Below are 17,909 nucleotides of genomic sequence, written 5' to 3' on the forward strand. Positions count from 1 at the left end.
AACTATACATTGGAGTTAACATAAGGTCTAATGTACATTAGGTTGATATGATATTTTACATTTGTGCGTTGATAGTATAAGTACAACAGGGCATAGCGTATTTAGTGTATAGCTCTATGTTGCATTGCTTGAAAAATTTCAAAAGAAGATGACGTGCCTGAATATTCGGTCCGCAGAGTAGCGATCTGATATTTAAGGATGTTCTGGAGGTACAATGGGAGACAAAAGTACAAGAAATTCGAAATCCTCATGAGTATATTTTGCATTAAACTTTTGCGAATACTGTACCCTCTGTAGCTATGTTCAGTGGTCTACGCTTGTCGCGTTTCCATGCTAGTGAGAGACAACACGATCTATTTGACGTTTTGTAACAGTTTGTAACTTTTTTGCTCTGTAACTGTTTAGTGAATCCTAATAAATTTTGAACATAATCAATTACATAATTTTTACTACATATAAAAAAAACTGGAGTTTCTAGTTGCGTTTTTTCAAGGTTTAAATAGGGTTTGAAGTGGAATTTTGATACTATTAAGTGGAAAAAGATAGTATTAAATTATCGATTTACTAATGCAAGTACTAATTTACGGGAATCGATGAACTAATGAGATTCGCGAGAAATTAATTATCCGAAGCAAATGTTTAATTATAAAGATGGTTAAGAATATTGTTTTCTATCGCAAGCTGCATATAATTTGAAACGTTCCGGTCTCTCCCACGGCTGTTCGGATTTCATTCACCCAGGTGACACCGTGACATTGAGTTCTAGCGGAATTATTCAAAACCAGGCCTGGCTGGCAAAAGCACAACCGTCCCCGGCATCGTAATCCCGCATCTGATTTGCATAAGGGAGAAATACAATAAACGCGAGAGAAGAAAAAACAAAAGCGATAAGAAAACAACAAAATGCGACAGCCAACGAACTGTCGAGATTAAAAACGGTATATTAAAAACGCTCCTTTTTACCCGTAATTTATAGCACGTTAACAATCTCGCGGCAGTCACGGTAGGAAAACTTAAACCAGTCTCTTAAAAACCGGTGTTTAACGCAAAAAATAATTCCACTGAAAAAAGTCTCTAATTTTAAATGAATTTTTCAAGCAATAACCACATTTTAAAATAGAAACTTTTCACTTTATGTACGCGAGAGGCGATCTAATAAACCACCTCAGGACTTTAAACCATAATATATGAATTTGTTAATGAAAATTCAAAGTGAAGAAGACGATCTGACCAACCACAACAAGAAAATTCGAGTATTTACCTTAAAGAATGGCATCAGAACCAATAAATATTGCTATTAAAAATCTCTGAACTGCATATCTCAGCAGATCATCTAATTCCATAAGTTTCCAAATGGAATTTTAATTACATTCCGCTAATTTTCGCACACAGTTAGAAGCCAGCACTATAAACTCGATATATTTTTGCAAAACCGTATTTTTTGGCTAGCTAGCAGCTTCCAGAAGGGCCAAGTCACGCATCCTGTTGAAAAAGTCGCCTGGAACCCTTCCTCGGGCATACCTGACGATTATGCGCGTGACGAAAGAGATCTTCAGAGAGGCAAGTATGCTAATCAGCAGGCATAATGCAATATCGATACGCCTGCAGAAAGCCAATTATGCCATGGGGATCCATGCGACTATCCTTCTTCCTCTCTCGAAAAATGTCTAGGTGAATCGCATGAAGGGTCGTGCACGCAGCATCGCATCGGCGAGAGAAAATGAATGGCAAATAAAAAAGATGGAAGAATGAGAACGGGACGCTCATAGACAACGGGATAGGCGGAGACCTCGTTGGCCGTTGTTCGAAAGTGCTATTTGTATTTATTCGAGCTCTTTGTTCCGACCCTGGAGATCCATGGGGTGGAGGGTGGGGTGGGTCGCGCGAAAAATTATGCAGACAAGAAGCAAAGGGTGAAGCTTGCTAGTTGCTACGCCACTACAACGCGTTTCAGTCGAAAAAAATCGTCCTCACGCGATACGATATCCTTCCTGCGCGGTCTCAAAAGAACAAAAGTGATCTAACTACCGCGTAAATCGTTCGAAACAACCCCGTACGCTGTGCGTACATTAGTCGATTAAGTGTCAGTGACTCGATGCACTAAAACATTTGCTTTACTTTCACAACAGTTGCAATCTTTTTGTACTCTGTAAACAATTTATCTAATATCTTCTCACAATTTTAAATTTCACGTTTGCTCATTCTGACTATCAAAAATATGCAGTCTATTAACCCCCTGCCGTAACATTTTCTTTACGGTGATTAAAACGTCTTTGTCCCCAAAAATGTCGTGGAAGGGAAAAGAAAATTGATATTTTTTCTATGTCTATATTTATTTTAATGCTTAAATATTGATTACAAACGAATCAAATTTTATTTCATCTAATAAGAGAAACGCATAACATTCATATATTTCTTAGACTTTGTAAAAATCTTCATGACGAGTCTGGCTCGTTAAAATACCGCAAGGGGTTAATAACAATTCTATTCATTGGTCTGATGTGTAATTATTTTTTGAACGTGCAGAAACTGCATTTTTTCTCCAGCAATATGTAGAATTATGATGGCATTCGTAACTATAGACTCAAGTGCTGAATTCTACAAACGAAACGGTTGTTTTTGTGTGTAAAGGTACCGTTTCATCTTTTAAATAAAAATATCGTTCGAATTTTTTGGGCCATAGATAATTCAGGGCTGATTACGGAGTTCAAAATGACGGGTTCCGCGGATTGCGAATCGGAGGGAAATTCGAAAGAAAAACAGGGCGCAGCTGTTCGGACGGTGGGAATAATTCGCGAAATCGAATTACGAGCGAGCGTTTGCTCCGTCATGCAGATTCCCTCGTTCCCGTTGGTGCAGTATGTGACGAGATGATTCCATGTGTGCGTGAATGCATCTCGTGCAGTGGATGCAACTGCGAGTGGCCAGTAGCTCGCAAAACGACTGACCGCTCGGTACATTCCCTCGCCGCTTATTCGACGAGGCTCGCGAGTGACGTGTCGCGAACAATTCTATATCTATATTAAACAACAAATTCTCAACAACAATCGGTCAGTGTCTGGCAACTAAATTTCCACGAAATTATTTATAAAATCCAGTGTATCTATCGGTGTGCTTGCAAAGTGCTTTATCGAAACGACTGTAAAGTTAACTAGACTATTTAACAGTTAATGGAAAATGTGCTCGAGGCGTTTGTCGGTGCAATAAAGTTTCTTTAGCGATTTCTATATATTCCAAGCTCATTCCTATGGATACCCACGACATTTCGCGGGGAAGAGAGACCGGACAAGTAATTTCATAATGTCGCAAAATGAACTTCCGACAGTTTTTACATGGTCGAAGTACGAAACGAGAAGTTCCGCTATAAGTTTTAATGGTACATAAATAAACGGGAACGTTGTAATAGAGTTCCCGCGGAACGAGTTTCCCGAGCGAGATTCGTTGCAAAAGTAACGCGATCTCGTTATAAATATTCAATGACAACCATCACGGTTTTTCACTCCAACGCGTCGTCACGCGAGACACACGGAGGCAGATAAGCGTGATTCGAGCATGTGCCGCTGCTAGAATTTAATCGTGACCTCTCTGGGAACCTTCTAACCGGAATTATCGAAAATTAACGAGCTTGAACTCCGTCGCTACGGCAAGAAACAACAGAGCTAGGTGCTACAACGCGGTCTGCTAAAAGTCTTTCCTCTTTAAGAGCGCGTTTGTTCTGTTTCGCCATGGATGGAGACGTTGGGTCCCCTAAACAATTAAGGAATGGAGATTGTATATTTTTGCATCGTTACATCTTCGTACTGCGTTTGCTCGTTATTGCAATTTTTATGTGACGTTCTTTCGTTGATATGAGCAGTGTCGAACATAATTAAATGCAATATTTTTAGTTGTATTTTTAAGGGTTTTTAAAGCAACCTTTCATCCAGAAAACATAAGTGAATCGCCTAGATACAAAATAATTAGACTGCCATTATTTTAACGGAATATTATATTTTTTAAATGATATATGTACATATGGAGATAAAATAGAAGAAGCAATCAATATTTCAGCAATTTTCGACACTTTCAAGTATACAAAGATATTTTAAACGCACGAAAAACATTAAAAATTTGTTTTCAAACCTCCACTCGTCATATGCAATCTATCAAACAGTTTAATTTGTAAATAATTTCTACAGTTCCGAAGAAATCGACATCCGCGAGGACACTGAGAAAACAAAAAAGTATTTTCAAAAGCACCGCGTCCGGTGAAGGGTTGATCCCGAAATCAGAAAATCGCATAAACCCCGCAGCGAGAAAGGAACGAGACACGCGGATTTTCTTGGACAAAGGGGCGAGTCTGCGGGTGGTTTTCATTTTCTTTCCATTTTGTTTGCTACTCAATCGCGCGAAGTGAACCTGCCAGAATCCATTGCCGATAAGAGCGAGTCTCTCGCGGGTGTGGTGGATGGGTGTGCGCGAGGGAGTTGGAGAGAGTGGATCGCGGCGGCTCTAATACACGCGGGGGTGCGTGTAATTCCGAGGCCGCGCCATATTTTAACATCGTTCCGAGTTACATTATGTTTCAGCAAAATGGTCGGCGCACACGTGGCAGCGCGCCGTCGACGAGGAGGGTGGTTTATCTGGAATACACAATCCCACCCCTCCGCCACCCTCTATGCCGAACACGAGGGAGGAAGGGGGGATGGAGGGGCTCTGCGAGAGGGTGGAAGGGGTGAACGATGCAGAGAGCTGCACGATGAGACCGTGGAAGCGTGGTGCGGGGGAAAGGAGACTATCTGAGGGGAAACCGTCGGGCGAAGGGGGGGTGTGGAGGGGGTGGAAGTCGACGTCGACCCCTCGGCAACCAACGCCCATCGCCGACCACCCCCTCCCCGCTCCGTTGGCTTTTGCGGGGGCCGCGGGGAGGGGAGGATGGAAGGCAAACCGGTGCGATGCGCGGGCTAACGACGTTCTTTTACTTTTCGCGAGGAAGGGGACGCGGAGGGGCGCAGGGGTGCGATCGAGCGAGATGGAAAACGGGGGAAGCGGAGGACACAGAGGCAGAGAAAAAAGGGGAGCAGGAGGTACAAACCCCCCTCTCCTTCCCTCTTCCATTCCCTCCCCGTCACCCCTCGCCAACCCCTCTCCTTCGGGCTTTCTTCCTTTCTTTGCTCCGTCGCATTCTGGTTCTTTGTGAACGTAGACACGAACAGGGGAGACTGCACCAGGTAATGATGTACCGCGGTAAATTTCCTGCGGAAAATTACTCGCGCGGTTCACCGCCGAGCAGAGGAGTCACGACTGAGAGGTAATCATTCTCTTTTTGCCGACCGGGCCCCGGACAAACATGCGTACACGCGTGCCGCGGAACAGTGAAAGTTACCACAATGCCCCGAGACGCGATTTACTGAATTATTAAATAGAACGAGGACGAGCGCGGCCGGACCAAGGACATGCTTGTTTTGTTTGGTCCTGCCGGAACGTTGCACCCACGTTCCGGGATTCTACTCGATTCGGAGATCATGCTGTGGGCTTCAGGGGCAAACGTTTCACTTTGAGTGCCACGTCTCCCCGAAATAGAAAACAGAATTATTTAGACGGACTTACAAACGAATTCTGGCGATCTTGCGGTGAGTATAGCGAATTTGGTTAGGATCTGCTCGATGAAGGAAGACTGAGAGGATACTTGATTAATATCTGTAAGGGTGCATTTATAGTGGAGCGGCGAGCATCGATGTTAGCGGCGCGGTGAAAAGAAACCAACATTCGTGACAACATTTCGACACATACTAAAGAAAAAGTACACATGTATTTTCATTGTTTTTCTTTTTTTTCACCGCACAGCTCACCTCGCTGCTCCACTATAAATGCATACTAAGGCGTGCCCTTACAATTTTGCCTCGCGAGGGACCTCGCGGGCTTGTAAATCGCGAGGTTCGAGCAGGCCGACCTGAAATCCCAGGGAATCGCGGACATCGGCGGACCTTGTGTCGCACAATCACGCCTGTTATTGTCGGCCGACCCCTTTCGTTTGCCATTGAGGAAAAAGTTGCTTTCAGATAATGGAAAAAAGGGACACGATTCGCGACTCCGGAATTATTCGATCTGTGCCCCTCTCCGAGTGGTGTGGGAGCATCGGAGAGAAAGAAGAGAGAGAGCTGTTTTGGGTGACTTCGGACGACCGACGAGAGGGGATAGGGAGGGGGCAGCGTTCGCGTGGCTGCTTGGAAGTTTGCCGGGCGGAGCATAATGTCTCTAATGAATCCTCAAACTCAAATTAAAACTTCGAAATTGTCGGCAGTCAGCGAATGCGACACTCGATTCCGTAACAATTCAAAGTTCGCTCGCATCTCTCTCTCTCTCTCTTTCTTTCTCTCCGTGTACTACCCCTATTGCGAGAGGGAAAAAGAACAGGCCCAAAACAAATTATCGGCTGTCTCGTTCACGATACGCCTTCGAGGGGTTTCCCGTGCATCGCATCGCCCGGCTACCCAGGAAAGAATTTCTCTTTCTCGTCTGACATCTTGTTTCCCTCTCGAGGAGTCCTCGTTTCAACGGCGCGCCCGCGTGCCTTCGTTTGTTCGGAACAAATTAGTTGAACGCCGTTTTCGATCGTAGCCACCTCCTCTACGTCGGAGAGCTCCTTCTTTCTTCGTTACTTCATGCGAGCGATTGCATTCAATCTTTTATCCGACGAACGGAAACATAGTTCAATGCCATTGACGCGAATTCCTAAACTTCTACATTCTACTCTGCTAGATTAAACGCAACTCGGACGACGAGGAGGGCCGATTCAACTCCACTGTGGCGCTGATTACAAATTAAATCAACAAGTTTTTTGTAACAATGGCAGTTGACAATAAAGAAATCTGAAAAATTTTGGAAATTGTATCAGCAGCGGAGTATCCCCTACAAGATGTAGAGAGGCGCGTTCTGATAGGTCCATTCATTCTGGAGTTATCGCTGGACAGATATTCAAAAAAACAACATGGGGATAACGACTTTACTATAACTTCTATCTTTTCAATCTGATGTTTTAAACACATTAATAACAGCGAGAGGAGAGAGTTCTGAACAGAACTAATAGAGGGTGTAAAATTTCAATGTCGACTTGTTTGATTTTTCGTTACTTACAATGTAATAATATTTTCGAGAACTGTTAAAAGGGTGTTAAAATTATCTCGCTATTTTACACTGCTCACTTTCAATCAGTCATTGTAAAAATGTTAACAATAAAATGGGATACGCTGAAGGCAAGAAACTGAGTTGAAGTTTCCCCTCTAAACAATTGCGTAAGGTGGCACGAAAAATTAGCACACGTCACCGATGGAGCAGCTACAATGACAGCAAGGTAGGTGATAGCAAGAAAACGGGCTCGTCGAGGGCGGAAAAGGAAATCGTTGGCCTTGCCCGGTGGCACGCGGGGGTGACCCTCTTCCTTCCTTTTTTTTCGGCGAACGAACTCACGCGAAATATCGATTCGCCATGGCAGCGTGGAGCATATAAATAAGAAGAGTTTTCCTGCGTGCACACGCGTCACTGGCCACGCCACGTTCTCGCAGCCCCTCCAGCCCATTTCTCTGGCATTTACGTCACGGCACCGGGGGTTTTACACCGGAGATGGGTGGAGGGCCACGTTCATAGAACAGAGGATGAGCGAGTTTCACCCCCTTGTGCGTTGTGAGGGGGGTTGGAGGAAGGGGGATAAAGCGAGAGAGAGAGGAGGGGGTGGGGGATGCGAAAGAGACGGGCCAGAGGGATGGAGATTATGCTGCGGGACTTCTGGCCGACCGGGGGTGGTGGAAACCTACTGCCTACGAACGAAACATCTCCCTCAAAAACCACCCTCGCGACCTCCCCTACCCTCTCTCCACGTGTCTCTCCTCTCTCGTTCTCGCCGTGCATCCACCTCTCGTATCGATTCACTCGCAATCTTGGCACCGACGACGTGTACCACCTTCGTTACCGGCGAAAAAAAAAGGAAAACGGCCATAACTCGATAGGTGAAAGTGAACGACAGCTGGCCTCGCGTCCTTCTGACCGGCCCAGCATGCATAGAATACACGGAAATCCATGGGAAGCCATCTTTCTGCCTTGTACATATTTTTCATCTTTAACCCTTTGCACTCAAAGCAATTTTAATTCGAAAATCAAAGTCATTTCTTTCAAACCAGATCATTTTTATTCTGTGTAATCTTTTTTAAATTGTGCACATGAAATTTAACCAGTTTTCTCATGTAACAGTTGAGCTTTTCACAATTTATAGAAAACAGACGAATTTTTAATAATATTAAAACTGTTTTGAATAATGGTGTAGCAATTTTTACTGGCGCCTCAGAGTCGCCATTCGAGTGCAAAGGGTTAAGCTTCGACGTTTCCTACTTTTTTAACACTTCCCTCAGTTCGCAACATTTTACGTTGCTTCTGGGTTACGGGTTCAAATTGTTTATTTTCAAAAGACGAATTAAACTCGAGAAAGAAGAGACGAACGAGGGTTAATTTCTCCAACAGAGTCCTAAAAATACATATACTTATTCTTATGACCAGATTTCGTCGCGAGTTTGACTCTAATTATAGTGCAAGGGGTTAGTGTAACCACATATATTTCGTCGGAAATTAGACCAGCAACCAGGGAATTTTTGGGATCAGTTTGCTTGGGAAGGACTTTTCTCCTCGCATAGAAAGTTGGAGACTCTTACATATCGCAGTTGGCAAGATTAAGGTTAGGGCGTGGGTGGAAGGGAGAGACGAACCGAGGGGGTGGGCCAGAAAGATACGAGGGTGGACCGCGCGGCTCGGGAAGGGGATGAAAACGTAGTTGGTTCGTATCAGCATAATGTAGATATCTATTCCTTGCCTCTTCCGTTAGCTTCGAGGTTTGGAGATGGCTGGTATAGGGGGCGGGGGATGAAATTGAAATGAAACTACCCGAAGGAGCAGACGGCCCCGCGGGTTTCCAAACCCGAGGAAAGATTAAAACGCGGCCGAATGGATGCGAAAGAAAGTTAGCCGGCGAACTATACTTCGCCGAAACTATATAGAACGCCCCCCCCCCCCAAGTTCTTGTGCATGCGGGTAGCGGATCCTTGTCGGGTTTGGGGTTAGGACGATTCTTTGTGCAACTGGAAACCAACCGGAAAATCCCGAATGCAATTCTGAATCGAAACTTTTCGCCGCTGACCACTATCTGTAATCGTGAACCCTTTGCGGTCAATCTTCTGCGCCCCTTTTGCCCCGGGACCTAATTCAACGACTTGTCAACCCTTAATCAGGTTAAATGAACCCTTGTGAATTTGCGGACTTCTTAAGCTAACAACGCTTTCGTTCGATTCACCACAATCGAAATTTTAGCTACGCATTTGCATTTGCGTATTATTTGATTTTGTTTCGGGGTGAACATTAGGTAAGGGTGAATTTGTTCAACATCCTATTGCGTTTTTCTTAGAGCTATGTTTGTGTAGCTGCCACGAATTTGCCATAGTAAGTTAAAAATTGTGTTCATACATAATAAAGATTTTATTTTTCCCGTTTGTAAATTGTTAAATGAGTTACAATATTTCTCCGCTATTGTGAGAAATATTAAAGAAGCAATAACATATCAAGAAATGAACAAATAAATTTCCTCCCTGGGTCAGAATGACCCAGCATACGAAGCCGGTGAAGTTGCGAAGCTCTCGGCAGTGTCCGAGAGTTAAAGTGTGAGCTGAGAGAGCGTCGTCGTTCCCGTCGTCACTTTTTTCTCTATTTCTTAGTCTTTCTATCGCACCGCGAAGAAAGTAAGCGCGCGGCGGTGTGAAATGGAATTAATTATGAGAGCGTCTCAACAGGTGGGTGTAGACGTCTTTAAACTCTCTCACCCTCTCTCTCCCCCGGTCTCTCTCTCTCTCTCTCTCTCTCTCTTCTCGTTTGCGTTGGCTCTCTCTCTCTCTCTCCTCGTCTGTTTCATTGGTCTCACACTCCTCGGCCGACGATTCACCCCACCGGGCCACCCCTTTTCACCGTGTCCCGGACCGTCCTCAAGTAATTTACTAAGAAAATAAATAGAGGACGAGTCCCTGGAAAAATGGAAGGTTAAACGAGCGCGTCGACGCGCGATCTTCAGCTTCCTTAATTGAGAGAAAAGGAAAGAGAACGCCGGGCCCGAGGAAAATAGGAGAATCGGGGCTCCGGCGGCGAAGAATGCATCATTAAGAATCGAACGAAGCAAAACACCATCATAACCCGCTGACGATCTGAACGTTAAACAATCCTCGAGCCTCGCTTTCATTAAAAATAGTTTTACATGCATCTTCGACGCCTTATCAAATTACTCCTGCAAGGTTTTATAAATCCTACGTCTTTAAATTATGCAAAGTTATTTCGAAATTGTTACAAATTGCAAATAGAGAGTAGAAGTACAACAATCCTATTATAGATAGACATTTTTCAGCCACCTAAATATATAAAAAAGAACGCTTCTTTTAATCATCCTTTTAAGCTGAAAATAATACACATTGATGTCCTTAAATATTTTTAACATGTCTACTGCTTTAAATTATACGTGGCCATTTTTGTCATATATGCATAAAATCCGCAGTCTAGTTATAAATGTTTGTAGTCGTGCGATTTTTTAGCCACTGGTAAAGGTGCATGGGAATTGAATCGGGGCACCCCGTAAGAGGCTCAGATTAATGATCAGTTTTGACAAACTATCGACATTACCCCCTATGCACTGCAATTCGATTTCTACTCGCACTTAGGTTTGTCAGATCGCTCTTAACCTCGCCGACCTTTTCTGGGATTGATTAATTGACTTTTAAAATATATACTTGTCTCGTCACCATTGTACCGCTCCGCTATTGTGAACCGCAGAATATACGACCTATCGAATCCTTTGTCGGGATACCATACCGATCCTGATTCATAAGTCACCAATGTCTCGTGTGTTTTTTAACTGGTATTGTTATGTTCGCTGGTGAAATTGCATTTAATTAATTTTGCGTTAAGCCGATACATTTTAATGCACTAAAATAACCGCGATATTAATCAGAATCATTTTTGCATGACAATATACATTTTCGTAAATCTGTATCATTAATAATAACGATTTATGTGCATGTTTATGGTCTTGTATTCTGAGTTACAATTGGCGGAGATCGGGGACTAGTTGTGCTTCGAAATTCGATGAAGTAAAATTGAAATGCAAATCTTCTAATTTGTATTTGTTAGTACTTAATATCTTTCAAATTCGATTAGATCAGGAATTAAATGAAAATTATTCTCTTCAAATTTCTACTTTTTTATTACAATAACGAAGACAATGTTAGACAATTCTTCTTGTTTAGGGTTGAAACAATTTATGCATGCAAAAAGGACACGAATGAGCTCTGTAGACTAGAATACTACATTTCCTTTTATTTTTGAAAATCAGGGAGCAGTAATTTCAGGGTTGCTAGCCGAATAAATTGCCCGAGAGAACGACATTCGATATCCACTTGCTCCACCCCTGAAATCAACACTATTATTTCGAAGCGCAGGCCGGCAGAAAGGGGTTGGTGCTTGAAAATTGAAAATTCGACTATCGAGCATTTCTTGCTCTTTTCCAGCCCCGGCTTTTTCACCCCGTGTCTCACCCTTAACGTTCTCCGAAGGAAAACACCCTTGGCGGCGCGTCAAAAGTTTTTTCTCCGGCGGAACGCATGTATATATGCTGATTTATGCGATCGTTCACCGGTGAAAGGAGGAACGGGCAGCCCAGGCTAACCTTTTCCCACGTTTAATTTAAACATCCAACGTGTGTTTTACCTGTCCCGCGCGGACGGGGCAGGTGTGTAGTGACGCGAAAAAGAAAGAAGATGACACACGTATCAATGGCCATTGATATTCAGCCGAGGAAAAAATGCTAAACCGTGCACACCATGTGACTCCGGGACGCGCATAAGAATTATTCGAGAGGCATCCTCGCTTTCAAATCCTCTGCCGAATCGGTGTTCATTTCACTACCATTCAGAAATTCGATTCGCAGTCGATGCACGTACCCGTTGAAACAATTTTTCCCTCGGCCCTTCCCGTGGTTTTTTTTTTTTGCGGCACCGAGTGCATTTTGGGAATTTCTAATCTCGCTGTGTATCCTCGCGTTCTCCATTTTTCCACATTCGTACACTCACTTTTAATATTAAATTATAGCCTCTCGAAAATTTTCGGAACAACCAGCTTTTAGCAGAGCTGAATATTCCTTTGCTATAAAGGTAACCTCTCTCTCGTAAACCTAGTGTTAAGAAGATGTACGTGCGTGTATGTCTTATTTACAGGGAAAAGTTTCAATTCTTCTGAATCGATCCATATTAAGACCGTTAAAAAGTTCTCATTATCTTCATAACTACACCACTTACAGGATGGAAAATTAACATTAAACTTCAGGATCACGAATTACAATCGAAAATCAAAGACCACTCAAAGATCCTGATTTTCTTCACAACTGTAAAAAATGTTCGGTATCGTTTCCTTTTTTGAATCATCAATTGAGCAAACTATTGCGAGCCTGGCGCCGGTAACGACTCTAAAAAGAGTAATAAATCGCAAGAAGTATTTTTCAGTGAAATAAGGACGGTATTTTCGAGGTAGCGAGAGGCAGCAATGCTCGAGACATGCCAATGCGGAATAGCGTCCGGGAGATATTGATGACAACGTTAATAATGGATCAGGTTCTCCAGCCGATGGATATCATTAACGATGATCTGCTATAGTAAACTATAGTGGCTTCGATCAATCATAGGAAAGCTCGACGTCGCCGGCAGACCTTCTTTCCCCGTTCCCTGTCCGTCTCAGCCAGCTCCGAAACGTCGTCCACGGCGTCGGCAGCGGCAGCGGCGGTGTTGTCGTTTCTTCTTTCACACCCCCGGACACAACGACGTCTTCGTCTTCGAATAATTCCCGCATAGGCCAGGATATCTTTTTTTCCCTCCTTCCCTGTCCTGGAGGTTCGCCAGGATCCATTCATCACCGACATCCGAGGGCGCGAACGGAAGGAGGCAAAAACTCCTCCGGAGGAGGAAGAGATGAGAGAGCAACGAATAGCGTCGCGCCGGGCGAACCAAGATGGAGTGGCGTCGTTATAGCGTCTCCGAGGCTTCCAGCGTGTCCGTTATGCCGATTATCAATAAATCACGGGGGAAAACACCGAAACAATGTCTTGGAGAAGCCCGGGGAGGCCCGGCAGTACCATCTGCATCGATAGTTACCATAACTTTCTGCCAAGATTTTCCTACTGCAACATTCGACAAAAACATAGCATTTACTCTCGAAACCTTCGGGATCGTTGGCCGTTGACTCTCGATCACTTCGGTGACCAACCGTTAGTTTTGTCTGCGGAGAAAGACACCCTACGCAGTTTATTCGAGGTAGACGGTACGTAAGAAACAGGTGTTCGAGCGATTGCTTCACTTGGAGACTGTGATCAGTGAAATTTAATTATGTTTTGCGTGGCAATTTCTGCAGTTTTGAATAAATTTGTGCTTGTTGGAAAGTCAATATTTAACCCGTTGATGTACGGACATTTCAGACACGTCACATGTTTCTCTCTCCTATTTCACGATTTTTACAAAACCAAAAAAAAAATTGTCGAATATTACTTTTCGTATTCAATTATTCTGTCTGTTTTTCTTTTCCAATCCAGCTGAACTGAAAGGAGCCAGTTTCAAGTGCTCTTGACCCAGAGAACAATTTCAAAAATGTTACATTGGGAACAAAGAGTAATGGATCCGTGAGAAATCTCTTCAAAATGTTAAAAAAAAATGGATGAATAAAGGTGTGAATGGTCTCGAGCAACATCAGTTTTACAGTTATGAAAAAAGGTCCGCTACCCGAGGCTTAATACATTGTAAATTTACATTGTTCGAATGTATATCGATGGAACGTTGTCTGAAGTGTGATTTCGTGTCGCCTACAAAACTGGAAAGAAATTTGTTGAACGTTACTTCTCGCGTTGAACCATTCCCACGTATTTTTCTTCTGGCGTTCGAACCGGTTCGTCAAAAAGCACGCTCGAGAGGAAGCGGGAACAGCCTAACGCATTCGATTCGGAGTCGTCCGCATAAATCAAGTATAGGGTAATACGAGAGAGGATCGGGTCGGCCGGAATAACGTCACATTCTCTTCCTCCCTCACGTGAAGAACGCGGGGAAGAGAAAAAGAGTTTGCAGAGGCAGAGACTGGTTTCTCGTATTTCCCGGCTCTTTCTCGCATCCACCCGCGATCAATAGCGTGTATTCTTGACGCGCACACATTGTATCCGAAGAGAATGAGCGAGAGAGAGAAAGAGGGAGAAAGAGAGTGCGCGCGCTACATTCAACAAGACAGAGCGAGAGTCAGAGAGGGGTTGTAGAAGGGGAGAGAAAAGGGATAGAGCGAAAGAGAAGCAGAGAGATAGGACACCCGTACATACTAACCCATTCGCCCCAATACCAAGGTGCGCACACATACAGGGTGTACCGTGCAACTTCGTCACCTGAAACGCTACCGGTGTAATTAAAAATGTCGGTGACACTTGCCACGTGTTGACAAACAACCACGCCATCCCCAAAACCGGAAAACCAATAGTTGAAACTCTCGCACAAAGTCCCGACATTAGAGCACTCGTTAAACGGCTGTAGTTGACTCGAGTACTGTAGTCCTGTAGCTGTCGCAAATAAATAAATAAAAAATAACCGGCAAGGTGATTAGACAAGGTTCGCTCTTTCATTTTATCAACTGTTCGCAGCTTCAATAAATTATGATTCCTTCATTTCATCAACCTCTTCGAGCTTGGAAAAAAGTTGTCGCAAAAATACACCGGCTCCTAAAGAATTGTGATTTCGGGGATCGCTTTCGTTTTTCGCGTCTTCCGAAAATTTTCTCGCATTTTGGCCGAGAAAAAATATCCGTCAATTTGTTAAAACTAGATTGGTCCCTTCATTTTATGAAATTGTGATTTTGGGATTTCCGGGAGTAGCTTTTCGCAAGATTGTTTTCAGCGAGAAAAGATAGATTTGATAAAATTTTATAAAACTAATAAATACCGTAAGAATACGCTGGTTATTGAGGAATTGTGAAGTTGAGATTTTCAGGGGTGGCTCTCCGCGAGTTTTCATCGCAAGATTGTTTCGGGGTGAAAATGTTGCGTAGCGCCCACCCTGTATACGCGTTCGAAGGGAACACACACGTGACGGAGGAACCGTGGAGGAGCAGATGGAATATGCGAACACAAGGACGACTCGCGTAAGCTTCAATCTTCGCCTTCCATCGCGAGAGATGAAGAGGGAGAGAGAAAGAGAGGCGAAGGGGATAAAGGTGGGAAAGAGAAAGAGAGAGAGAGGCCGATAGGGGAGAAAGGGACCGCGCATCAGGAGGAATGCGGGGGCGGAAGCCGGCAAGGAGGCGGTATAGGAGAACTTTTATCCGACCGGCACCGAACCGAAAAGCTTTTTCCAGCTTTCGAGCTTTTACACGCTCGCGCTTTCCCCGAGCGACCTTTCGTCGCTCGAGAGATGGAAATCGCGCCGCAAACTTCTTTTTACGCTTCCGTGTGTTGCCGTTGTACACGGGGTTTCGCCGGGTTCTTCTCGCGGGATTTCAATCCGTGGAATGCAATTGGAAACTGTGCACTCGTTGCATCGGGTTCCAGAGCACGCGATCCGCGAATCATTTTCGAATCCTTCGCCGAAGCTACCAAGACATTCATCTCTGGGAGAAGCTGACTAAATATGGAGTACTACTCTAGTATGAAGTAAATAACAGTGGCTGATCAAATTATTATTATGAACACTTCGAAACTACTACTTATTCGAAGTTAACAAATGGAATTAACCCTTCGCACTCGGAGCTATTTTAACACTTTACTTACCGAAAACCTCTTAATAGGATTTTCAATTATTGTGCTGTACTAAAAGAAAGTCTAGAAAGTTCCTTTTACATTGCAATCTTAAATGAAACTATCAGATGACGTTATTGAGGGTGACTTGTTAGTTCACAATGAAAATTGCTGTTGCTATTGAAGATTCCATTAAAAAGTGTTTAGCCATGTACCATAGATTTTAATGTACCAGAATTTAATAATAAGTTCGTTTCTTTGTTAATCTAAAGAAAAGTACTTCAGGCTACCCAGATGGAGCCAGGTTTAGTTTATCATTGTAGAATTAACTTTCTCTTGAAATCGAATAAATAGGACCGGTTCCATTATACAGAATCCGTTCTCCATTCAAATTACAAACGTCCACCAAACAGAAAGTTCGCGGGCAAGTTCCGCGGACAAGAAATTAGTTTGTAAATCTTGTATCTACATAAAATTAATCCTGGGAAGGAAACGTCAGAAAATCGCCGAGTAAGCATCGCGGTAACAATTACCATGGATAATACCCGGAAAGTTGCGACACTCTAATAAAGTTAAGGTCTTCCTGAGTGCCAGTCAGCCGAGCTTCCGTTCTGAATAAAGGTGAGAAAAACAGAGGATGCGGTTTCATTCAAGAAACAAAATTTCTGCAATATTCTACACACTGGTCCTTTCAAAATAAATAGGCGTACAAACATCTGTCGCTCTTTTATATCCTCTACAATATTAAATACCAAAAAGTTCTTTCCACAGGAATTCATTCATTCGAGAAAATACAAAATTTCTCGTCCATTTTGAAATCTGTGTGTGTGAACAGGCATAAAAACATTCGTTACATTAGTAATAAAAAATTAAAAAATTCGTTGCACAAGAATTGATTAAAGAATTGATTTCATACGAAGAATTACGAAGTTTCGTATTCAAATTCAAATTCGAATGAACCCCTTGAAATTCAAATTAAATGTAATTCGATGTGGCCAAAAGTACCATTTGAACAAACAGGTTCCTTTGCATCATAATAGACAAATATTTGCTGTTGATATTAAATAATCTCTCACGTGCCGTGTCCGAGACGTCTTTGTACTTCGAAGGGTTAAGTAAAATTCAATTTTTCACAAAGAATATCACAAATTTGTATGAAATGCAGATTCTGCTGTTTCTTCTTTTAAATCGTGCAAGAATAGAAAAGTCTTGTGTTCAAATTCCAGGTGAGAATGAAAATTTAAGGGAAGGAAACTCGTATGAACTTTTATTGAAAGGATTCTGTTTTTCGGAAACTCGAGGAACACACGCACGGAGATTCCAGACCGGTGATCACAGCGCGGCATGCAGAGGATTATTAATATTTCCCGGGTATATTTCTATGGTGTTCGAATAGAGACGCCGAAAAAGAGAAGCGGAGATGGCATTCGCCGGTAGGATCGAAGGGAAACACATACCGAGGATCCAAAAAGAAAGGCAGGCGTCGCAACGCCTCGGATCGATGCGCGTCGGAGTGCGCGTTCAACCCCAGGCCAACATGGACGCGGATTTACGAGGTTGAAGCGAATGGGGAAAAAAGGAAATAAGAAGAAAGGAGAATGGTCGTGTCTCCCGGCCTTATCATGCGAGCCCCGCAATATGCAGACACCGGGCGAAATGTTCAATTAATACTACAGCGAAAGCGTGTCAAACCCGGAAACTTCCACTCGCGTTCATCCCCAATTCATGAACCGCAAACTAATAAAAATTTGCAATACTTCCTTTCTATTTTTTCGATAGAAAATAAGTCTAATCGGTGGAAAGAATCATCCGAAATCACAACAGTTCCGAAACCTTGTATTGTACAACGTATAAACATTATTTTTGCATAATGGTTCACTTCGGAAAAAATTAGCAATACATTTTCGGTTTAGTTTTTTACTACAAAAAAGTCTAATCAATGGGTAGAGTCATCTAACATCATATCTTAAATCTAACATATCATATATCTTACAGGCGTCTTAATATTATTTGAGAGGATTAATATTATTTATATAGAATTAATATTAATTGAGGAGTTAATATTATAAATTTTACATAGAATTAATAGTATTTGAGGATT

This window comes from Lasioglossum baleicum, chromosome 5, assembly GCF_051020765.1.
Source record: "Lasioglossum baleicum chromosome 5, iyLasBale1, whole genome shotgun sequence".
NCBI lineage: Eukaryota > Metazoa > Arthropoda > Insecta > Hymenoptera > Halictidae > Lasioglossum > Lasioglossum baleicum.